General features: G+C 31.1%; 11 non-coding genes across 11 annotated transcripts; all 11 read left to right on the forward strand.

Annotated features, from left to right (window-relative positions):
• Positions 1–1,290: 1,290 nt before the first annotated feature.
• Positions 1,291–1,363, forward strand: TRNAV-UAC (transfer RNA valine (anticodon UAC)). The gene has a single exon. It is a non-coding gene; the product is annotated as a tRNA-Val (tRNA).
• Positions 1,364–3,051: 1,688 nt separating this feature from the next.
• Positions 3,052–3,124, forward strand: TRNAV-UAC (transfer RNA valine (anticodon UAC)). Its single transcript has one exon. It is a non-coding gene; the product is annotated as a tRNA-Val (tRNA).
• Positions 3,125–4,436: 1,312 nt separating this feature from the next.
• TRNAV-UAC (transfer RNA valine (anticodon UAC)) lies at positions 4,437–4,509 on the forward strand. Its single transcript has one exon. It is a non-coding gene; the product is annotated as a tRNA-Val (tRNA).
• A 2,696-nt stretch (positions 4,510–7,205) lies between these two features.
• TRNAV-UAC (transfer RNA valine (anticodon UAC)) lies at positions 7,206–7,278 on the forward strand. The gene has a single exon. It is a non-coding gene; the product is annotated as a tRNA-Val (tRNA).
• A 1,312-nt stretch (positions 7,279–8,590) lies between these two features.
• TRNAV-UAC (transfer RNA valine (anticodon UAC)) lies at positions 8,591–8,663 on the forward strand. The gene has a single exon. It is a non-coding gene; the product is annotated as a tRNA-Val (tRNA).
• Positions 8,664–11,359: 2,696 nt separating this feature from the next.
• On the forward strand, positions 11,360–11,432 carry TRNAV-UAC (transfer RNA valine (anticodon UAC)). Its single transcript has one exon. It is a non-coding gene; the product is annotated as a tRNA-Val (tRNA).
• Positions 11,433–12,744: 1,312 nt separating this feature from the next.
• On the forward strand, positions 12,745–12,817 carry TRNAV-UAC (transfer RNA valine (anticodon UAC)). Its single transcript has one exon. It is a non-coding gene; the product is annotated as a tRNA-Val (tRNA).
• Positions 12,818–15,518: 2,701 nt separating this feature from the next.
• TRNAV-UAC (transfer RNA valine (anticodon UAC)) lies at positions 15,519–15,591 on the forward strand. Its single transcript has one exon. It is a non-coding gene; the product is annotated as a tRNA-Val (tRNA).
• A 2,701-nt stretch (positions 15,592–18,292) lies between these two features.
• Positions 18,293–18,365, forward strand: TRNAV-UAC (transfer RNA valine (anticodon UAC)). Its single transcript has one exon. It is a non-coding gene; the product is annotated as a tRNA-Val (tRNA).
• Positions 18,366–19,679: 1,314 nt separating this feature from the next.
• On the forward strand, positions 19,680–19,752 carry TRNAV-UAC (transfer RNA valine (anticodon UAC)). The gene has a single exon. It is a non-coding gene; the product is annotated as a tRNA-Val (tRNA).
• Positions 19,753–22,453: 2,701 nt separating this feature from the next.
• On the forward strand, positions 22,454–22,526 carry TRNAV-UAC (transfer RNA valine (anticodon UAC)). Its single transcript has one exon. It is a non-coding gene; the product is annotated as a tRNA-Val (tRNA).
• The last annotated feature ends 1,018 nt before the right edge of the window (positions 22,527–23,544 follow it).

Raw genomic sequence — 23,544 nt, forward strand, 5'->3', positions numbered from 1 at the left:
CCAACAGGTATTCTTTAAGGAAGGCTTTCCTGCTACTGCCCAATGTGAAATATGTTGTTTGTTCACTTACAAACTGTTTCTTCACTGCTAATGAGAATACATTTTATCTTAAAAACATTTAGCTTTCAACCTTAAAAAACTATCATAATAGAGCAAACAACTGATTAAAGAACTAAAGAAGTTTAAATTTATTTTGTTATTGTATAATAAATTGGTAACAAAGTGATCATGCACATTTGTGATCATACAAACTTGGCCACCCATCATCCACCCATCTTGGTTTCATAGTGTAAGGGTTATCACATCTGCTTTACTCATGGAAGGTCTTGGGTTAAATCCCCAGTGAAACCAGATTTGTCAGTACTGAACTTATTCAATCTGGTCCACTTTTAAGAAGCCTTTCCTGCTAATATCCAATGTTAGATGTGTTGTTTGTTCAATTATAATCTCTGTTCTTTCTCTGCAAATGAAAATACATTTTATCCTAAAATCATTTAGCTTTTAACCATAAAAAATATCATAACACAGCAAACAACTGATTAAAGAACTAAAGAAGTTTCAATTTATTTTGTTATTGTAAAAGAGATTGGTAACTGTGTCATTTTTTTCTAATTAAAGCTAACATATGAATTGTAGCATCATTTCTAACTACTGTATTCCCAACCTTTGAAAAAGATGCCACTCAACCCAGTATCTCCATGTAGCCATTTTCCCAGTACTTCAAATTTCACCTGACAATGCCAGTAACCATCCAATGCTGCAGAGGGTTGGTGTGATCAAGTTAATGCATTAGAAGCTGCAATCATGTTATGTTGTATTATAACATTCACTCTTAGGTCATCTGTTTTCAATGAAAACAGAAACGACTAATTTTTATCTGCAAGTTTAGCAAAAATGATGATAAATTTAACATTTGGAATGGTAGTATTTTTGTTAATCTACAAGTTTTTTTTAAGCAGTATACTTGAATTATGTCATTAAAAGGCATTTTATTTCTACAAAGTCTTACCAAAATATGCAAGCAGCTCTTGATAACAAGGCAAGAAAAAACATAGCAAGACAATCTTGTTAAATCTCATGTCAGTAGAATACAAATGTTCAAGTTGCTAGAAATAATGCATATTTTTTTCAAATATAAATATTATTAGCTTGAAAAACTTTGTAAAATGTTCATTTGAAATAGATATATACAGGTTTATTGGACATTGTGCTCATTACTATTTACTAAGTTTTAACTAAAATTTTTGATCTTGCAAGTTTGACCAACCATGTGAGGACAGCCTCCATCTTGGTTTCATAGTGTAGTAGTTATCACATCTGTTTTACACACAGAAGGTCCTGGGTTCAATCCCCAGTGAAATCATATTTATTAATAATGACTTATACCAACAGGTATTCTTTAAGGAAGGCTTTCCTGCTACTGCCCAATGTGAAATATGTTGTTTGTTCACTTACAAACTGTTTCTTCACTGCTAATGAGAATACATTTTATCTTAAAAACATTTAGCTTTCAACCTTAAAAAACTATCATAATTGAGCAAACAACTGATTAAAGAACTAAAGAAGTTTAAATTTATTTTGTTATTGTATAATAAATTGGTAACAAAGTGATCATGCACATTTGTGATCATACAAACTTGGCCACCCATCATCCACCCATCTTGGTTTCATAGTGTAAGGGTTATCACATCTGCTTTACTCATGGAAGGTCTTGGGTTAAATCCCCAGTGAAACCAGATTTGTCAGTACTGAATTTATTCAATCTGGTCCACTTTTAAGAAGCCTTTCCTGCTAATATCCAATGTTAGATGTGTTGTTTGTTCAATTATAAACTCTGTTCTTTGTCTGCTAATGAGAATACATTTTATCCTAAAATCATTTAGCTTTTAACCATAAAAAACTATCATAATAGAGCAAACAACTGATTAAAGAACTAAAGAAGTTTCAATTTATTTTGTTATTGTATAATAAATTGGTAACAAAGTGATCATGCACATTTGTGATCATACAAACTTGGCCACCCATTGTCCCCTCATCTTGGTTTCATAGTGTAAGGGTTATCACATCTGCTTCACTCATGGAAGGTCCTGGGCTCAATCCCCAGTGAAACCAGATTTGTCAATACTGAACTTATTCAATCTGGTCCACTTTTAAGAAGCCTTTCCTGCTAATATCCAATGTTAGATGTGTTGTTTGTTCAATTATAAACTCTGTTCTTTGTCTGCTAATGAGAATACATTTTATCCTAAAATCATTTAGCTTTTAACCATAAAAAATATCATAATACAGCAAACAACTGATTAAAGAACTAAAGAAGTTTCAATTTATTTTGTTATTGTAAAAGAGATTGGTAACAGTGTCATTTTTTTCTAATTAAAGCTAACATATGAATTGTAGCATCATTTCTAACTACTGTTTTCCCAACCTTTGAAAAAGATGCCACTCAACCCAGTATCTCCATGTAGCCATTTTCCCAGTACTTCAATTTTCACCTGACAATGCCAGTAACCATCCAATGCTGCAGAGGGTTGGTGTGATAAAGTTAATACATTAGAAGCTGCAATCATGTTATGTTGTATTATAACATTCACTCTTAGGTCATCTGTTTTCAATGAAAACATAAACAACTAATTTTTATCTGCAAGTTTAGCAAAAACGATGATAAATTTAACATTTGGAATGGTAGTATTTTTGTTAATCTACAAGTTTTTTTTAAGCAGTATACTTGAATTATGTCATTAAAAGGCATTTTATTTCTACAAAGTCTTACCAAAATATGCAAGCAGCTCTTGATAACAAGGCAAGAAAAAACATAGCAAGACAATCTTGTTAAATCTCATGTCAGTAGAATACAAATGTTCAAGTTGCTAGAAATAATGCATATTTTTTTCAAATATAAATATTATTAGCTTGAAAAACTTTGTAAAATGTTCATTTGAAATAGATATATACAGGTTTATTGGACATTGTGCTCATTACTATTTACTAAGTTTTAACTAAAATTTTTGATCTTGCAAGTTTGACCAACCATGTGAGGACAGCCTCCATCTTGGTTTCATAGTGTAGTAGTTATCACATCTGCTTTACACACAGAAGGTCCTGGGTTCAATCCCCAGTGAAATCATATTTATTAATAATGACTTATACCAACAGGTATTCTTTAAGGAAGGCTTTCCTGCTACTGCCCAATGTGAAATATGTTGTTTGTTCACTTACAAACTGTTTCTTCACTGCTAATGAGAATACATTTTATCTTAAAAACATTTAGCTTTCAACCTTAAAAAACTATCATAATAGAGCAAACAACTGATTAAAGAACTAAAGAAGTTTAAATTTATTTTGTTATTGTATAATAAATTGGTAACAAAGTGATCATGCACATTTGTGATCATACAAACTTGGCCACCCATCATCCACCCATCTTGGTTTCATAGTGTAAGGGTTATCACATCTGCTTTACTCATGGAAGGTCTTGGGTTAAATCCCCAGTGAAACCAGATTTGTCAGTACTGAACTTATTCAATCTGGTCCACTTTTAAGAAGCCTTTCCTGCTAATATCCAATGTTAGATGTGTTGTTTGTTCAATTATAATCTCTGTTCTTTCTCTGCAAATGAAAATACATTTTATCCTAAAATCATTTAGCTTTTAACCATAAAAAATATCATAACACAGCAAACAACTGATTAAAGAACTAAAGAAGTTTCAATTTATTTTGTTATTGTAAAAGAGATTGGTAACTGTGTCATTTTTTTCTAATTAAAGCTAACATATGAATTGTAGCATCATTTCTAACTACTGTATTCCCAACCTTTGAAAAAGATGCCACTCAACCCAGTATCTCCATGTAGCCATTTTCCCAGTACTTCAATTTTCACCTGACAATGCCAGTAACCATCCAATGCTGCAGAGGGTTGGTGTGATCAAGTTAATGCATTAGAAGCTGCAATCATGTTATGTTGTATTATAACATTCACTCTTAGGTCATCTGTTTTCAATGAAAACAGAAACGACTAATTTTTATCTGCAAGTTTAGCAAAAATGATGATAAATTTAACATTTGGAATGGTAGTATTTTTGTTAATCTACAAGTTTTTTTTAAGCAGTATACTTGAATTATGTCATTAAAAGGCATTTTATTTCTACAAAGTCTTACCAAAATATGCAAGCAGCTCTTGATAACAAGGCAAGAAAAAACATAGCAAGACAATCTTGTTAAATCTCATGTCAGTAGAATACAAATGTTCAAGTTGCTAGAAATAATGCATATTTTTTTCAAATATAAATATTATTAGCTTGAAAAACTTTGTAAAATGTTCATTTGAAATAGATATATACAGGTTTATTGGACATTGTGCTCATTACTATTTACTAAGTTTTAACTAAAATTTTTGATCTTGCAAGTTTGACCAACCATGTGAGGACAGCCTCCATCTTGGTTTCATAGTGTAGTAGTTATCACATCTGTTTTACACACAGAAGGTCCTGGGTTCAATCCCCAGTGAAATCATATTTATTAATAATGACTTATACCAACAGGTATTCTTTAAGGAAGGCTTTCCTGCTACTGCCCAATGTGAAATATGTTGTTTGTTCACTTACAAACTGTTTCTTCACTGCTAATGAGAATACATTTTATCTTAAAAACATTTAGCTTTCAACCTTAAAAAACTATCATAATTGAGCAAACAACTGATTAAAGAACTAAAGAAGTTTAAATTTATTTTGTTATTGTATAATAAATTGGTAACAAAGTGATCATGCACATTTGTGATCATACAAACTTGGCCACCCATCATCCACCCATCTTGGTTTCATAGTGTAAGGGTTATCACATCTGCTTTACTCATGGAAGGTCTTGGGTTAAATCCCCAGTGAAACCAGATTTGTCAGTACTGAATTTATTCAATCTGGTCCACTTTTAAGAAGCCTTTCCTGCTAATATCCAATGTTAGATGTGTTGTTTGTTCAATTATAATCTCTGTTCTTTCTCTGCAAATGAAAATACATTTTATCCTAAAATCATTTAGCTTTTAACCATAAAAAATATCATAACACAGCAAACAACTGATTAAAGAACTAAAGAAGTTTCAATTTATTTTGTTATTGTAAAAGAGATTGGTAACAGTGTCATTTTTTTCTAATTAAAGCTAACAAATGAATTGTAGCATCATTTCTAACTACTGTATTCCCAACCTTTGAAAAAGATGCCACTCAACCCAGTATCTCCATGTAGCCATATTCCCAGTACTTCAATTTTCACCTGACAATGCCAGTAACCATCCAATGCTGCAGAGGGTTGGTGTGATCAAGTTAATGCATTAGAAGCTGCAATCATGTTATGTTGTATTATAACATTCACTCTTAGGTCATCTGTTTTCAATGAAAACAGAAATGTCTAATTTTTATCTGCAAGTTTAGCAAAAATTATGATAAATTTAACATTTGGAATGGTAGTATTTTTGTTAATCTACAAGTTTTTTTTAAGCAGTATACTTGAATTATTTCATTAAAAGGCATTTTATTTCTACAAAGTTTTACCAAAATATGCAAGCAGCTCTTGATAACAAGGCAAGAAAATAGATAGCAAGACAATCTTGTTAAATCTCATGTCAGTAGAATACAAATGTTCAAGTTGCTAGAAATAATGCATATTTTTTTCAAATATAAATATTATTAGCTTGAAAAACTTTGTAAAATGTTCATTTGAAATAGATATATACAGGTTTATTTGACATTGTGCTCATTACTCTTTACTAAGTTTTAACTAAAATTTTTGATCTTGCAAGTTTGACCAACCATGTGAGAACAGCCTCCATCTTGGTTTCATAGTGTGGTGATTATCACATCAGTTTTATATGCAGAAGGTCCTGGGTTCAATCCCCAGTGAAATCATATTTATTATTAATGACTTATACCAACAGGTATACTTTAAGGAAGGCTTTCCTGCTACTGCCCAATGTGAAATATGTTGTTTGTTCACTTACAAACTGTTTCTTCACTGCTAATGAGAATACATTTTATCTTAAAAACATTTAGCTTTCAACCATAAAAAACTATCATAATAGAGCAAACAACTGATTAAAGAACTAAAGAAGTTTCAATTTATTTTGTTATTGTATAATAAATTGGTAACAAAGTGATCATGCACATTTGTGATCACACAAACTTGGCCACCCATCATCCACCCATCTTGGTTTCATAGTGTAAGGGTTATCACATCTGCTTTACTCATGGAAGGTCCTGGGTTCAATCCCTAGTGAAACCAAATTTGTCAATACTGAACTTATTCAATTTGGTCCACTTTTAAGAAGCCTTTCCTGCTAATATCCATTGTTAGATGTGTTGTTTGTTCAATTATAAACTCTGTTCTTTGTCTGCTAATGAGAATACATTTTATCCTAAAATCATTTAGCTTTTAACCATAAAAAATATCATAATACAGCAAACAACTGATTAAAGAACTAAATAAGTTTCAATTTATTTTGTTATTGTAAAAGAGATTGGTAACAGTGTCATTTTTTTCTAATTAAAGCTAACATATGAATTGTAGCATCATTTCTAACTACTGTTTTCCCAACCTTTGAAAAAGATGCCACTCAACCCAGTATCTCCATGTAGCCATTTTCCCAGTACTTCAATTTTCAGCTGACAATGCCAGTAACCATCCAATGCTGCAGAGGGTTGGTGTGATCAAGTTAATACATTAGAAGCTGCAATCATGTTATGTTGTATTATAACATTCACTCTTAGGTCATCTGTTTTCAATGAAAACAGAAACGACTAATTTTTATCTGCAAGTTTAGCAAAAATGATGATAAATTTAACATTTGGAATGGTAGTATTTTTGTTAATCTACAAGTTTTTTTAAGCAGTATACTTGAATTATGTCATTAAAAGGCATTTTATTTCTACAAAGTCTTACCAAAATATGCAAGCAGCTCTTGATAACAAGGCAAGAAAAAACATAGCAAGACAATCTTGTTAAATCTCATGTCAGTAGAATACAAATGTTCAAGTTGCTAGAAATAATGCATATTTTTTTCAAATATAAATATTATTAGCTTGAAAAACTTTGTAAAATGTTCATTTGAAATAGATATATACAGGTTTATTGGACATTGTGCTCATTACTATTTACTAAGTTTTAACTAAAATTTTTGATCTTGCAAGTTTGACCAACCATGTGAGGACAGCCTCCATCTTGGTTTCATAGTGTAGTGGTTATCATATCTGTTTTACACACAGAAGGTCCTGGGTTCAATCCCCAGTGAAATCATATTTATTAATAATGACTTATACCAACAGGTATTCTTTAAGGAAGGCTTTCCTGCTACTGCCCAATGTGAAATATGTTGTTTGTTCACTTACAAACTGTTTCTTCACTGCTAATGAGAATACATTTTATCTTAAAAACATTTAGCTTTCAACCTTAAAAAACTATCATAATTGAGCAAACAACTGATTAAAGAACTAAAGAAGTTTAAATTTATTTTGTTATTGTATAATAAATTGGTAACAAAGTGATCATGCACATTTGTGATCATACAAACTTGGCCACCCATCATCCACCCATCTTGGTTTCATAGTGTAAGGGTTATCACATCTGCTTTACTCATGGAAGGTCTTGGGTTAAATCCCCAGTGAAACCAGATTTGTCAGTACTGAACTTATTCAATCTGGTCCACTTTTAAGAAGCCTTTCCTGCTAATATCCAATGTTAGATGTGTTGTTTGTTCAATTATAATCTCTGTTCTTTCTTTGCAAATGAAAATACATTTTATCCTAAAATCATTTAGCTTTTAACCATAAAAAATATCATAACACAGCAAACAACTGATTAAAGAACTAAAGAAGTTTCAACTTATTTTGTTATTGTAAAAGAGATTGGTAACAGTGTCATTTTTTTCTAATTAAAGCTAACATATGAATTGTAGCATCATTTCTAACTACTGTTTTCCCAACCTTTGAAAAAGATGCCACTCAACCCAGTATCTCCATGTAGCCATTTTCCCAGTACTTCAATTTTCACCTGACAATGCCAGTAACCATCCAATGCTGCAGAGGGTTGGTGTGATCAAGTTAATGCATTAGAAGCTGCATTCATGTTATGTTGTATTATAACATTCACTCTTAGGTCATCTGTTTTCAATGAAAACAGAAATGTCTATTTTTTATCTGCAAGTTTAGCAAAAATGATGATAAATTTAACATTTGGAATGGTAGTATTTTTGTTAATCTACAAGTTTTTTTTAAGCAGTATACTTGAATTATTTCATTAAAAGGCATTTTATTTCTACAAAGTCTTACCAAAATATGCAAGCAGCTCTTGATAACAAGGCAAGAAAATAGATAGCAAGACAATCTTGTTAAATCTCATGTCAGTAGAATACAAATGTTCAAGTTGCTAGAAATAATGCATATTTTTTTCAAATATAAATATTATTAGCTTGAAAAACTTTGTAAAATGTTCATTTGAAATAGATATATACAGGTTTATTTGACATTGTGCTCATTACTCTTTACTAAGTTTTAACTAAAATTTTTGATCTTGCAAGTTTGACCAACCATGTGAGGACAGCCTCCATCTTGGTTTCATAGTGTAGTAGTTATCACATCTGTTTTACACACAGAAGGTCCTGGGTTCAATCCCCAGTGAAATCATATTTATTAATAATGACTTATACCAACAGGTATTCTTTAAGGAAGGCTTTCCTGCTACTGCCCAATGTGAAATATGTTGTTTGTTCACTTACAAACTGTTTCTTCACTGCTAATGAGAATACATTTTATCTTAAAAACATTTAGCTTTCAACCTTAAAAAACTATCATAATTGAGCAAACAACTGATTAAAGAACTAAAGAAGTTTAAATTTATTTTGTTATTGTATAATAAATTGGTAACAAAGTGATCATGCACATTTGTGATCATACAAACTTGGCCACCCATCATCCACCCATCTTGGTTTCATAGTGTAAGGGTTATCACATCTGCTTTACTCATGGAAGGTCTTGGGTTAAATCCCCAGTGAAACCAGATTTGTCAGTACTGAATTTATTCAATCTGGTCCACTTTTAAGAAGCCTTTCCTGCTAATATCCAATGTTAGATGTGTTGTTTGTTCAATTATAATCTCTGTTCTTTCTCTGCAAATGAAAATACATTTTATCCTAAAATCATTTAGCTTTTAACCATAAAAAATATCATAACACAGCAAACAACTGATTAAAGAACTAAAGAAGTTTCAATTTATTTTGTTATTGTAAAAGAGATTGGTAACAGTGTCATTTTTTTCTAATTAAAGCTAACAAATGAATTGTAGCATCATTTCTAACTACTGTATTCCCAACCTTTGAAAAAGATGCCACTCAACCCAGTATCTCCATGTAGCCATATTCCCAGTACTTCAATTTTCACCTGACAATGCCAGTAACCATCCAATGCTGCAGAGGGTTGGTGTGATCAAGTTAATGCATTAGAAGCTGCAATCATGTTATGTTGTATTATAACATTCACTCTTAGGTCATCTGTTTTCAATGAAAACAGAAATGTCTAATTTTTATCTGCAAGTTTAGCAAAAATTATGATAAATTTAACATTTGGAATGGTAGTATTTTTGTTAATCTACAAGTTTTTTTTAAGCAGTATACTTGAATTATTTCATTAAAAGGCATTTTATTTCTACAAAGTTTTACCAAAATATGCAAGCAGCTCTTGATAACAAGGCAAGAAAATAGATAGCAAGACAATCTTGTTAAATCTCATGTCAGTAGAATACAAATGTTCAAGTTGCTAGAAATAATGCATATTTTTTTCAAATATAAATATTATTAGCTTGAAAAACTTTGTAAAATGTTCATTTGAAATAGATATATACAGGTTTATTTGACATTGTGCTCATTACTCTTTACTAAGTTTTAACTAAAATTTTTGATCTTGCAAGTTTGACCAACCATGTGAGAACAGCCTCCATCTTGGTTTCATAGTGTGGTGATTATCACATCAGTTTTATATGCAGAAGGTCCTGGGTTCAATCCCCAGTGAAATCATATTTATTATTAATGACTTATACCAACAGGTATACTTTAAGGAAGGCTTTCCTGCTACTGCCCAATGTGAAATATGTTGTTTGTTCACTTACAAACTGTTTCTTCACTGCTAATGAGAATGCATTTTATCTTAAAAACATTTAGCTTTCAACCATAAAAAACTATCATAATAGAGCAAACAACTGATTAAAGAACTAAAGAAGTTTCAATTTATTTTGTTATTGTATAATAAATTGGTAACAAAGTGATCATGCACATTTGTGATCACACAAACTTGGCCACCCATCATCCACCCATCTTGGTTTCATAGTGTAAGGGTTATCACATCTGCTTTACTCATGGAAGGTCCTGGGTTCAATCCCTAGTGAAACCAAATTTGTCAATACTGAACTTATTCAATTTGGTCCACTTTTAAGAAGCCTTTCCTGCTAATATCCATTGTTAGATGTGTTGTTTGTTCAATTATAAACTCTGTTCTTTGTCTGCTAATGAGAATACATTTTATCCTAAAATCATTTAGCTTTTAACCATAAAAAATATCATAATACAGCAAACAACTGATTAAAGAACTAAATAAGTTTCAATTTATTTTGTTATTGTAAAAGAGATTGGTAACAGTGTCATTTTTTTCTAATTAAAGCTAACATATGAATTGTAGCATCATTTCTAACTACTGTTTTCCCAACCTTTGAAAAAGATGCCACTCAACCCAGTATCTCCATGTAGCCATTTTCCCAGTACTTCAATTTTCAGCTGACAATGCCAGTAACCATCCAATGCTGCAGAGGGTTGGTGTGATCAAGTTAATACATTAGAAGCTGCAATCATGTTATGTTGTATTATAACATTCACTCTTAGGTCATCTGTTTTCAATGAAAACAGAAACGACTAATTTTTATCTGCAAGTTTAGCAAAAATGATGATAAATTTAACATTTGGAATGGTAGTATTTTTGTTAATCTACAAGTTTTTTTAAGCAGTATACTTGAATTATGTCATTAAAAGGCATTTTATTTCTACAAAGTCTTACCAAAATATGCAAGCAGCTCTTGATAACAAGGCAAGAAAAAACATAGCAAGACAATCTTGTTAAATCTCATGTCAGTAGAATACAAATGTTCAAGTTGCTAGAAATAATGCATATTTTTTTCAAATATAAATATTATTAGCTTGAAAAACTTTGTAAAATGTTCATTTGAAATAGATATATACAGGTTTATTGGACATTGTGCTCATTACTATTTACTAAGTTTTAACTAAAATTTTTGATCTTGCAAGTTTGACCAACCATGTGAGGACAGCCTCCATCTTGGTTTCATAGTGTAGTAGTTATCATATCTGTTTTACACACAGAAGGTCCTGGGTTCAATCCCCAGTGAAATCATATTTATTAATAATGACTTATACCAACAGGTATTCTTTAAGGAAGGCTTTCCTGCTACTGCCCAATGTGAAATATGTTGTTTGTTCACTTACAAACTGTTTCTTCACTGCTAATGAGAATACATTTTATCTTAAAAACATTTAGCTTTCAACCTTAAAAAACTATCATAATTGAGCAAACAACTGATTAAAGAACTAAAGAAGTTTAAATTTATTTTGTTATTGTATAATAAATTGGTAACAAAGTGATCATGCACATTTGTGATCATACAAACTTGGCCACCCATCATCCACCCATCTTGGTTTCATAGTGTAAGGGTTATCACATCTGCTTTACTCATGGAAGGTCTTGGGTTAAATCCCCAGTGAAACCAGATTTGTCAGTACTGAACTTATTCAATCTGGTCCACTTTTAAGAAGCCTTTCCTGCTAATATCCAATGTTAGATGTGTTGTTTGTTCAATTATAATCTCTGTTCTTTCTTTGCAAATGAAAATACATTTTATCCTAAAATCATTTAGCTTTTAACCATAAAAAATATCATAACACAGCAAACAACTGATTAAAGAACTAAAGAAGTTTCAACTTATTTTGTTATTGTAAAAGAGATTGGTAACAGTGTCATTTTTTTCTAATTAAAGCTAACATATGAATTGTAGCATCATTTCTAACTACTGTTTTCCCAACCTTTGAAAAAGATGCCACTCAACCCAGTATCTCCATGTAGCCATTTTCCCAGTACTTCAATTTTCACCTGACAATGCCAGTAACCATCCAATGCTGCAGAGGGTTGGTGTGATCAAGTTAATGCATTAGAAGCTGCATTCATGTTATGTTGTATTATAACATTCACTCTTAGGTCATCTGTTTTCAATGAAAACAGAAATGTCTATTTTTTATCTGCAAGTTTAGCAAAAATGATGATAAATTTAACATTTGGAATGGTAGTATTTTTGTTAATCTACAAGTTTTTTTTAAGCAGTATACTTGAATTATTTCATTAAAAGGCATTTTATTTCTACAAAGTCTTACCAAAATATGCAAGCAGCTCTTGATAACAAGGCAAGAAAATAGATAGCAAGACAATCTTGTTAAATCTCATGTCAGTAGAATACAAATGTTCAAGTTGCTAGAAATAATGCATATTTTTTTCAAATATAAATATTATTAGCTTGAAAAACTTTGTAAAATGTTCATTTGAAATAGATATATACAGGTTTATTTGACATTGTGCTCATTACTCTTTACTAAGTTTTAACTAAAATTTTTGATCTTGCAAGTTTGACCAACCATGTGAGGGCAGCCTCCATCTTGGTTTCATAGTGTAGTGGTTATCACATCTGCTTTACACGCAGAAGGTCCTGGGTTCAATCCCCAGTGAAATCAAATTTATTAATAATGACTTATACCAACAGGTATACTTTAAGGAAGGCTTTCCTGCTACTGCCCAATGTGAAATATGTTGTTTGTTCACTTACAAACTGTTTCTTCACTGCTAATGAGAATACATTTTATCTTAAAAACATTTAGCTTTCAACCATAAAAAACTATCATAATAGAGCAAACAACTGATTAAAGAACTAAAGAAGTTTCAATTTATTTTGTTATTGTATAATAAATTGGTAACAAAGTGATCATGCACATTTCTGATCATACAAACTTGGCCACCCATTGTCCACTCATCTTGGTTTCATAGTGTAAGGGTTATCACATCTGCTTTACTCATGGAAGGTCCTGGGTTCAATCCTCTGTGAAACCAGATTTGTCAAAACTGAACTTATTCAGTCTCGTCCACTTTTAAGAAGCCTTTCCTACTAATATCCAATGTTAGATGTGTTGTTTGTTCAATTATAAACTCTGTTCTTTCTCTGCTAATGAGAATACATTTTATCCTAAAATCATTTAGCTTTGAACCATAAAAAATATCATAATACAGCAAACAACTGATTAAAGAACTAAAGAAGTTTCAATTTATTTTGTTATTGTAAAAGAGATTGGTAACAAAGTGTCGTTTTTTTCTATTTAAAGCTAACATATGAATTGTAGCATCATTTCTAACTACTGTTTTCCAACCATTGAAAAAGATGCCACTCAACCCAGTATCTCCATGTAGCCATTTTTCCCAGTACTTCAATTTTCAGCTGACAATGCCAGCAACCATCCAATGCTGCAGAGCGTTGGTGTGATCAAATTAATACATTAGAAGCTGCAATCATATTATGTTGTATTATAACATTCACTCTTAGATCATCTGTTTTCAATGAAAACAGAAATGTCTAATTTTTATCTGCAAGTTTAGCAAAAATGATGATAAATTTAACATTTGGAATGGTAGTATTTTTGTTATCCTACAAGTTTTTTTTAAGCAGTATACTTGAATTATTTCATTAAAAGGCATTTTATTTCTACAAAGTCTTACCAAAATATGCAAGCAGCTCTTGATAACAAGGCAAGAAAATAGATAGCAAGACAATCTTGTTAAATCTCATGTCAGTAGAATACAAATGTTCAAGTTGCTAGAAATAATGCATATTTTTTTCAAATATAAATATTATTAGCTTGAAAAATTTTGTAAAATGTTCATTTGAAATAGATATGTACAGGTTTATTTGACATTGTGCTCATTACTCTTTACTAAGTTTTGACTAAAATTTTTGATCTTGCAAGTTTGACCAACCATGTGAGAACAGCCTCCATCTTGGTTTCATAGTGTGGTGATTATCACATCAGTTTTATACGCAGAAGGTCCTGGGTTCAATCCCCAGTGAAATCATATTTATTATTAATGACTTATACCAACAGGTATACTTTAAGGAAGGCTTTCCTGCTACTGCCCAATGTGAAATATGTTGTTTGTTCACTTACAAACTGTTTCTTCACTGCTAATGAGAATACATTTTATCTTAAAAACATTTAGCTTTCAACCATAAAAAACTATCATAATAGAGCAAACAACTGATTAAAGAACTAAAGAAGTTTCAATTTATTTTGTTATTGTATAATAAATTGGTAACAAAGTGATCATGCACATTTGTGATCACACAAACTTGGCCACCCATCATCCACCCATCTTGGTTTCATAGTGTAAGGGTTATCACATCTGCTTTACTCATGGAAGGTCCTGGGTTCAATCCCTAGTGAAACCAAATTTGTCAATACTGAACTTATTCAAACTGGTCCACTTTTAAGAAGCCTTTCCTGCTAATATCCATTGTTAGATGTGTTGTTTGTTCAATTATAAACTCTGTTCTTTCTCGGCTAATGAGAAAACATTTTATCCTAAAATCATTTAGCTTTTAACCATAAAAAATATCATAATACAGCAAACAACTGATTAAAGAACTAAAGAAGTTTCAATTTATTTTGTTATTGTAAAAGAGATTGGCAGCAAAGTGTCGTTTTTTTCTATTTAAAGCTAACATATGAATTGTAGCATCATTTCTAACTACTGTTTTCCAACCATTGAAAAATATGCCACTCAACCCAGTATCTCCATGTAGCCATTTTTCCCAGTACTTCAATTTTCAGCTGACAATGCCAGCAACCATCCAATGCTGCAGAGCGTTGGTGTGATCAAGTTAATACATTAGAAGCTGCAGTCATATTATGTTGTTTTATAACATTCACTGTTAGATCATCTGTTTTCAATGAAAACAGAAATGTCTAATTTTTATCTGCAAGTTTAGCAAAAATGATGATAAATTTAACATTTGGAATGGTAGTATTTTTGTTATCCTACAAGTTTTTTTTAAGCAGTATACTTGAATTATGTCATTAAAAGGCATTTTATTTCTACAAAGTCTTACCAAAATATGCAAGCAGCTCTTGATAACAAGGCAAGAAAATAGATAGCAAGACAATCTTGTTAAATCTCATGTCAGTAGAATACAAATGTTCAAGTTGCTAGAAATAATGCATTTTTTTTTCAAATATAAATATTATTAGCTTGAAAAACTTTGTAAAATATTCATTTGAAATAGATATATACAGGTTTATTTGACATTGTGCTCATTACTCTTTACTAAGTTTTAACTAAAATTTTTGATCTTGCAAGTTTGACCAACCATGTGAGGGCAGCCTCCATCTTGGTTTCATAGTGTAGTGGTTATCACATCTGCTTTACACGCAGAAGGTCCTGGGTTCAATCCCCAGTGAAATCAAATTTATTAATAATGACTTATACCAACAGGTATACTTTAAGGAAGGCTTTCCTGCTACTGCCCAATGTGAAATATGTTGTTTGTTCACTTACAAACTGTTTCTTCACTGCTAATGAGAATACATTTTATCTTAAAAACATTTAGCTTTCAACCATAAAAAACTATCATAATAGAGCAAACAACTGATTAAAGAACTAAAGAAGTTTCAATTTATTTTGTTATTGTATAATAAATTGGTAACAAAGTGATCATGCACATTTCTGATCATACAAACTTGGCCACCCATTGTCCACTCATCTTGGTTTCATAGTGTAAGGGTTATCACATCTGCTTTACTCATGGAAGGTCCTGGGTTCAATCCTCTGTGAAACCAGATTTGTCAAAACTGAACTTATTCAGTCTCGTCCACTTTTAAGAAGCCTTTCCTACTAATATCCAATGTTAGATGTGTTGTTTGTTCAATTATAAACTCTGTTCTTTCTCTGCTAATGAGAATACATTTTATCCTAAAATCATTTAGCTTTGAACCATAAAAAATATCATAATACAGCAAACAACTGATTAAAGAACTAAAGAAGTTTCAATTTATTTTGTTATTGTAAAAGAGATTGGTAACAAAGTGTCGTTTTTTTCTATTTAAAGCTAACATATGAATTGTAGCATCATTTCTAACTACTGTTTTCCAACCATTGAAAAAGATGCCACTCAACCCAGTATCTCCATGTAGCCATTTTTCCCAGTACTTCAATTTTCAGCTGACAATGCCAGCAACCATCCAATGCTGCAGAGCGTTGGTGTGATCAAATTAATACATTAGAAGCTGCAATCATATTATGTTGTATTATAACATTCACTCTTAGATCATCTGTTTTCAATGAAAACAGAAATGTCTAATTTTTATCTGCAAGTTTAGCAAAAATGATGATAAATTTAACATTTGGAATGGTAGTATTTTTGTTATCCTACAAGTTTTTTTTAAGCAGTATACTTGAATTATTTCATTAAAAGGCATTTTATTTCTACAAAGTCTTACCAAAATATGCAAGCAGCTCTTGATAACAAGGCAAGAAAATAGATAGCAAGACAATCTTGTTAAATCTCATGTCAGTAGAATACAAATGTTCAAGTTGCTAGAAATAATGCATATTTTTTTCAAATATAAATATTATTAGCTTGAAAAATTTTGTAAAATGTTCATTTGACATAGATATGTACAGGTTTATTTGACATTGTGCTCATTACTCTTTACTAAGTTTTAACTAAAATTTTTGATCTTGCAAGTTTGACCAACCATGTGAGAACAGCCTCCATCTTGGTTTCATAGTGTGGTGATTATCACATCAGTTTTATACGCAGAAGGTCCTGGGTTCAATCCCCAGTGAAATCATATTTATTATTAATGACTTATACCAACAGGTATACTTTAAGGAAGGCTTTCCTGCTACTGCCCAATGTGAAATATGTTGTTTGTTCACTTACAAACTGTTTCTTCACTGCTAATGAGAATACATTTTATCTTAAAAACATTTAGCTTTCAACCATAAAAAACTATCATAATAGAGCAAACAACTGATTAAAGAACTAAAGAAGTTTCAATTTATTTTGTTATTGTATAATAAATTGGTAACAAAGTGATCATGCACATTTGTGATCACACAAACTTGGCCACCCATCATCCACCCATCTTGGTTTCATAGTGTAAGGGTTATCACATCTGCTTTACTCATGGAAGGTCCTGGGTTCAATCCCTAGTGAAACCAAATTTGTCAATACTGAACTTATTCAAACTGGTCCACTTTTAAGAAGCCTTTCCTGCTAATATCCATTGTTAGATGTGTTGTTTGTTCAATTATAAACTCTGTTCTTTCTCGGCTAATGAGAAAACATTTTATCCTAATATCATTTAGCTTTTAACCATAAAAAATATCATAATACAGCAAACAACTGATTAAAGAACTAAAGAAGTTTCAATTTATTTTGTTATTGTAAAAGAGATTGGCAGCAAAGTGTCGTTTTTTTCTATTTAAAGCTAACATATGAATTGTAGCATCATTTCTAACTACTGTTTTCCAACCATTGAAAAATATGCCACTCAACCCAGTATCTCCATGTAGCCATTTTTCCCAGTACTTCAATTTTCAGCTGACAATGCCAGCAACCATCCAATGCTGCAGAGCGTTGGTGTGATCAAGTTAATACATTAGAAGCTGCAGTCATATTATGTTGTTTTATAACATTCACTGTTAGATCATCTGTTTTCAATGAAAACAGAAATGTCTAATTTTTATCTGCAAGTTTAGCAAAAATGATGATAAATTTAACATTTGGAATGGTAGTATTTTTGATATCCTACAAGTTTTTTTTAAGCAGTATACTTGAATTATGTCATTAAAAGGCATTTTATTTCTACAAAGTCTTACCAAAATATGCAAGCAGCTCTTGATAACAAGGCAAGAAAATAGATAGCAAGACAATCTTGTTAAATCTCATGTCAGTAGAATACAAATGTTCAAGTTGCTAGAAATAATGCATTTTTTTTTCAAATATAAATATTATTAGCTTGAAAAACTTTGTAAAATGTTCATTTGAAATAGATATATACAGGTTTATTTGACATTGTGCTCATTACTCTTTACTAAGTTTTAACTAAAATTTTTGATCTTGCAAGTTTGACCAACCATGTGAGGGCAGCCTCCATCTTGGTTTCATAGTGTAGTGGTTATCACATCTGCTTTACACGCAGAAGGTCCTGGGTTCAATCCCCAGTGAAATCAAATTTATTAATAATGACTTATACCAACAGGTATACTTTAAGGAAGGCATTCCTGCTACTGCCCAATGTGAAATATGTTGTTTGTTCACTTACAAACTGTTTCTTCACTGCTAATGAGAATACATTTTATCTTAAAAACATTTAGCTTTCAACCATAAAAAACTATCATAATAGAGCAAACAACTGATTAAAGAACTAAAGAAGTTTCAATTTATTTTGTTATTGTATAATAAATTGGTAACAAAGTGATCATGCACATTTCTGATCATACAAACTTGGCCACCCATTGTCCACTCATCTTGGTTTCATAGTGTAAGGGTTATCACATCTGCTTTACTCATGGAAGGTCCTGGGTTCAATCCCCAGTGAAAACAGATTTGTCAATACTGAACTTATTCAGTCTGGTCCACTTTTAAGAAGCCTTTCCTACTAATATCCAATGTTAGATGTGTTGTTTGTTCAATTATAAACTCTGTTCTTTCTCTGCTAATGAGAATACATTTTATCCTAAAATCATTTAGCTTTTAACCATAAAAAATATCATAATACAGCAAACAACTGATTAAAGAACTAAAGAAGTTTCAATTTATTTTGTTATTGTAAAAGAGATTGGCAGCAAAGTGTCGTTTTTTTCTATTTAAAGCTAACATATGAATTGTAGCATCATTTCTAACTACTGTTTTCCAACCATTGAAAAATATGCCACTCAACCCAGTATCTCCATGTAGCCATTTTTCCCAGTACTTCAATTTTCAGCTGACAATGCCAGCAACCATCCAATGCTGCAGAGCGTTGGTGTGATCAAGTTAATACATTAGAAGCTGCAGTCATATTATGTTGTTTTATAACATTCACTGTTAGATCATCTGTTTTCAATGAAAACAGAAATGTCTAATTTTTATCTGCAAGTTTAGCAAAAATGATGATAAATTTAACATTTGGAATGGTAGTATTTTTGTTATCCTACAAGTTTTTTTTAAGCAGTATACTTGAATTATGTCATTAAAAGGCATTTTATTTCTAAAAAGTCTTACCAAAATATGCAAGCAGCTCTTGATAACAAGGCAAGAAAATAGATAGCAAGACAATCTTGTTAAATCTCATGTCAGTAGAATACAAATGTTCAAGTTGCTAGAAATAATGCATTTTTTTTTCAAATATAAATATTATTAGCTTGAAAAACTTTGTAAAATGTTCATTTGAAATAGATATATACAGGTTTATTTGACATTGTGCTCATTACTCTTTACTAAGTTTTAACTAAAATTTTTGATCTTGCAAGTTTGACCAACCATGTGAGGGCAGCCTCCATCTTGGTTTCATAGTGTAGTGGTTATCACATCTGCTTTACACGCAGAAGGTCCTGGGTTCAATCCCCAGTGAAATCAAATTTATTAATAATGACTTATACCAACAGGTATACTTTAAGGAAGGCTTTCCTGCTACTGCCCAATGTGAAATATGTTGTTTGTTCACTTACAAACTGTTTCTTCACTGCTAATGAGAATACATTTTATCTTAAAAACATTTAGCTTTCAACCATAAAAAACTATCATAATAGAGCAAACAACTGATTAAAGAACTAAAGAAGTTTCAATTTATTTTGTTATTGTATAATAAATTGGTAACAAAGTGATCATGCACATTTCTGATCATACAAACTTGGCCACCCATTGTCCACTCATCTTGGTTTCATAGTGTAAGGGTTATCACATCTGCTTTACTCATGGAAGGTCCTGGGTTCAATCCTCTGTGAAACCAGATTTGTCAAAACTGAACTTATTCAGTCTCGTCCACTTTTAAGAAGCCTTTCCTACTAATATCCAATGTTAGATGTGTTGTTTGTTCAATTATAAACTCTGTTCTTTCTCTGCTAATGAGAATACATTTTATCCTAAAATCATTTAGCTTTGAACCATAAAAAATATCATAATACAGCAAACAACTGATTAAAGAACTAAAGAAGTTTCAATTTATTTTGTTATTGTAAAAGAGATTGGTAACAAAGTGTCGTTTTTTTCTATTTAAAGCTAACATATGAATTGTAGCATCATTTCTAACTACTGTTTTCCAACCATTGAAAAAGATGCCACTCAACCCAGTATCTCCATGTAGCCATTTTTCCCAGTACTTCAATTTTCAGCTGACAATGCCAGCAACCATCCAATGCTGCAGAGCGTTGGTGTGATCAAATTAATACATTAGAAGCTGCAATCATATTATGTTGTATTATAACATTCACTCTTAGATCATCTGTTTTCAATGAAAACAGAAATGTCTAATTTTTATCTGCAAGTTTAGCAAAAATGATGATAAATTTAACATTTGGAATGGTAGTATTTTTGTTATCCTACAAGTTTTTTTTAAGCAGTATACTTGAATTATTTCATTAAAAGGCATTTTATATCTACAAAGTCTTACCAAAATATGCAAGCAGCTCTTGATAACAAGGCAAGAAAATAGATAGCAAGACAATCTTGTTAAATCTCATGTCAGTAGAATACAAATGTTCAAGTTGCTAGAAATAATGCATATTTTTTTCAAATATAAATATTATTAGCTTGAAAAATTTTGTAAAATGTTCATTTGAAATAGATATGTACAGGTTTATTTGACATTGTGCTCATTACTATTTACTAAGTTTTAACTAAAATTTTTGATCTTGCAAGTTTGACCAACCATGTGAGAACAGCCTCCATCTTGGTTTCATAGTGTGGTGATTATCACATCAGTTTTATACGCAGAAGGTCCTGGGTTCAATCCCCAGTGAAATCATATTTATTATTAATGACTTATACCAACAGGTATACTTTAAGGAAGGCTTTCCTGCTACTGCCCAATGTGAAATATGTTGTTTGTTCACTTACAAACTGTTTCTTCACTGCTAATGAGAATACATTTTATCTTAAAAATATTTAGCTTTCAACCATAAAAAACTATCATAATAGAGCAAACAACTGATTAAAGAACTAAAGAAGTTTCAATTTATTTTGTTATTGTATAATAAATTGGTAACAAAGTGATCATGCACATTTGTGATCACACAAACTTGGCCACCCATCATCCACCCATCTTGGTTTCATAGTGTAAGGGTTATCACATCTGCTTTACTCATGGAAGGTCCTGGGTTCAATCCCTAGTGAAACCAAATTTGTCAATACTGAACTTATTCAAACTGGTCCACTTTTAAGAAGCCTTTCCTGCTAATATCCATTATTAGATGTGTTGTTTGTTCAATTATAAACTCTGTTCTTTCTCGGCTAATGAGAAAACATTTTATCCTAAAATCATTTAGCTTTTAACCATAAAAAATATCATAATACAGCAAACAACTGATTAAAGAACTAAAGAAGTTTCAATTTATTTTGTTATTGTAAAAGAGATTGGCAGCAAAGTGTCGTTTTTTTCTATTTAAAGCTAACATATGAATTGTAGCATCATTTCTAACAACTGTTTTCCAACCATTGAAAAATATGCCACTCAACCCAGTATCTCCATGTAGCCATTTTTCCCAGTACTTCAATTTTCAGCTGACAATGCCAGCAACCATCCAATGCTGCAGAGCGTTGGTGTGATCAAGTTAATACATTAGAAGCTGCAGTCATATTATGTTGTTTTATAACATTCACTGTTAGATCATCTGTTTTCAATGAAAACAGAAATGTCTAATTTGTATCTGCAAGTTTAGCAAAAATGATGATAAATTTAACATTTGGAATGGTAGTATTTTTGTTATCCTACAAGTTTTTTTTAAGCAGTATACTTGAATTATGTCATTAAAAGGCATTTTATTTCTACAAAGTCTTACCAAAATATGCAAGCAGCTCTTGATAACAAGGCAAGAAAATAGATAGCAAGACAATCTTGTTAAATCTCATGTCAGTAGAATACAAATGTTCAAGTTGCTAGAAATAATGCATTTTTTTTTCAAATATAAATATTATTAGCTTGAAAAACTTTGTAAAATGTTCATTTGAAATAGATATATACAGGTTTATTTGACATTGTGCTCATTACTCTTTACTAAGTTTTAACTAAAATTTTTGATCTTGCAAGTTTGACCAACCATGTGAGGGCAGCCTCCATCTTGGTTTCATAGTGTAGTGGTTATCACATCTGCTTTACACGCAGAAGGTCCTGGGTTCAATCCCCAGTGAAATCAAATTTATTAATAATGACTTATACCAACAGGTATACTTTAAGGAAGGCATTCCTGCTACTGCCCAATGTGAAATATGTTGTTTGTTCACTTACAAACTGTTTCTTCACTGCTAATGAGAACACATTTTATCTTAAAAACATTTAGCTTTCAACCATAAAAAACTATCATAATAGAGCAAACAACTGATTAAAGAACTAAAGAAGTTTCAATTTATTTTGTTATTGTATAATAAATTGGTAACAAAGTGATCATGCACATTTCTGATCATACAAACTTGGCCACCCATTGTCCTCTCATCTTGGTTTCATAGTGTAAGGGTTATCACATCTGCTTTACTCATGGAAGGTCCTGGGTTCAATCCCCAGTGAAACCAGATTTGTCAATACTGAACTTATTCAGTCTCGTCCACTTTTAAGAAGCCTTTCCTACTAATATCCAATGTTAGATGTGTTGTTTGTTCAATTATAAACTCTGTTCTTTCTCTGCTAATGAGAATACATTTTATCCTAAAATCATTTAGCTTTTAACCATAAAAAATATCATAATACAGCAAACAACTGATTAAAGAACTAAAGAAGTTTCAATTTATTTTGTTATTGTAAAAGAGATTGGTAACAAAGTGTCGTTTTTTTCTATTTAAAGCTAACATATGAATTGTAGCATCATTTCTAACTACTGTTTTCCAACCATTGAAAAAGATGCCACTCAACCCAGTATCTCCATGTAGCCATTTTTCCCAGTACTTCAATTTTCAGCTGACAATGCCAGCAACCATCCAATGCTGCAGAGCGTTGGTGTGATCAAATTAATACATTAGAAGCTGCAATCATATTATGTTGTATTATAACATTCACTCTTAGATCATCTGTTTTCAATGAAAACAGAAATGTCTAATTTTTATCTGCAAGTTTAGCAAAAATGATGATAAATTTAACATTTGGAATGGTAGTATTATTGTTATCCTTCAAGTTTTTTTTAAGCAGTATACTTGAATTATTTCATTAAAAGGCATTTTATT

Source organism: Taudactylus pleione, unplaced genomic scaffold (genome assembly GCF_031769625.1).
Source record: "Taudactylus pleione unplaced genomic scaffold, aTauple2 ptg000085l, whole genome shotgun sequence".
Classification (NCBI taxonomy): Eukaryota; Metazoa; Chordata; class Amphibia; order Anura; family Myobatrachidae; genus Taudactylus; species Taudactylus pleione.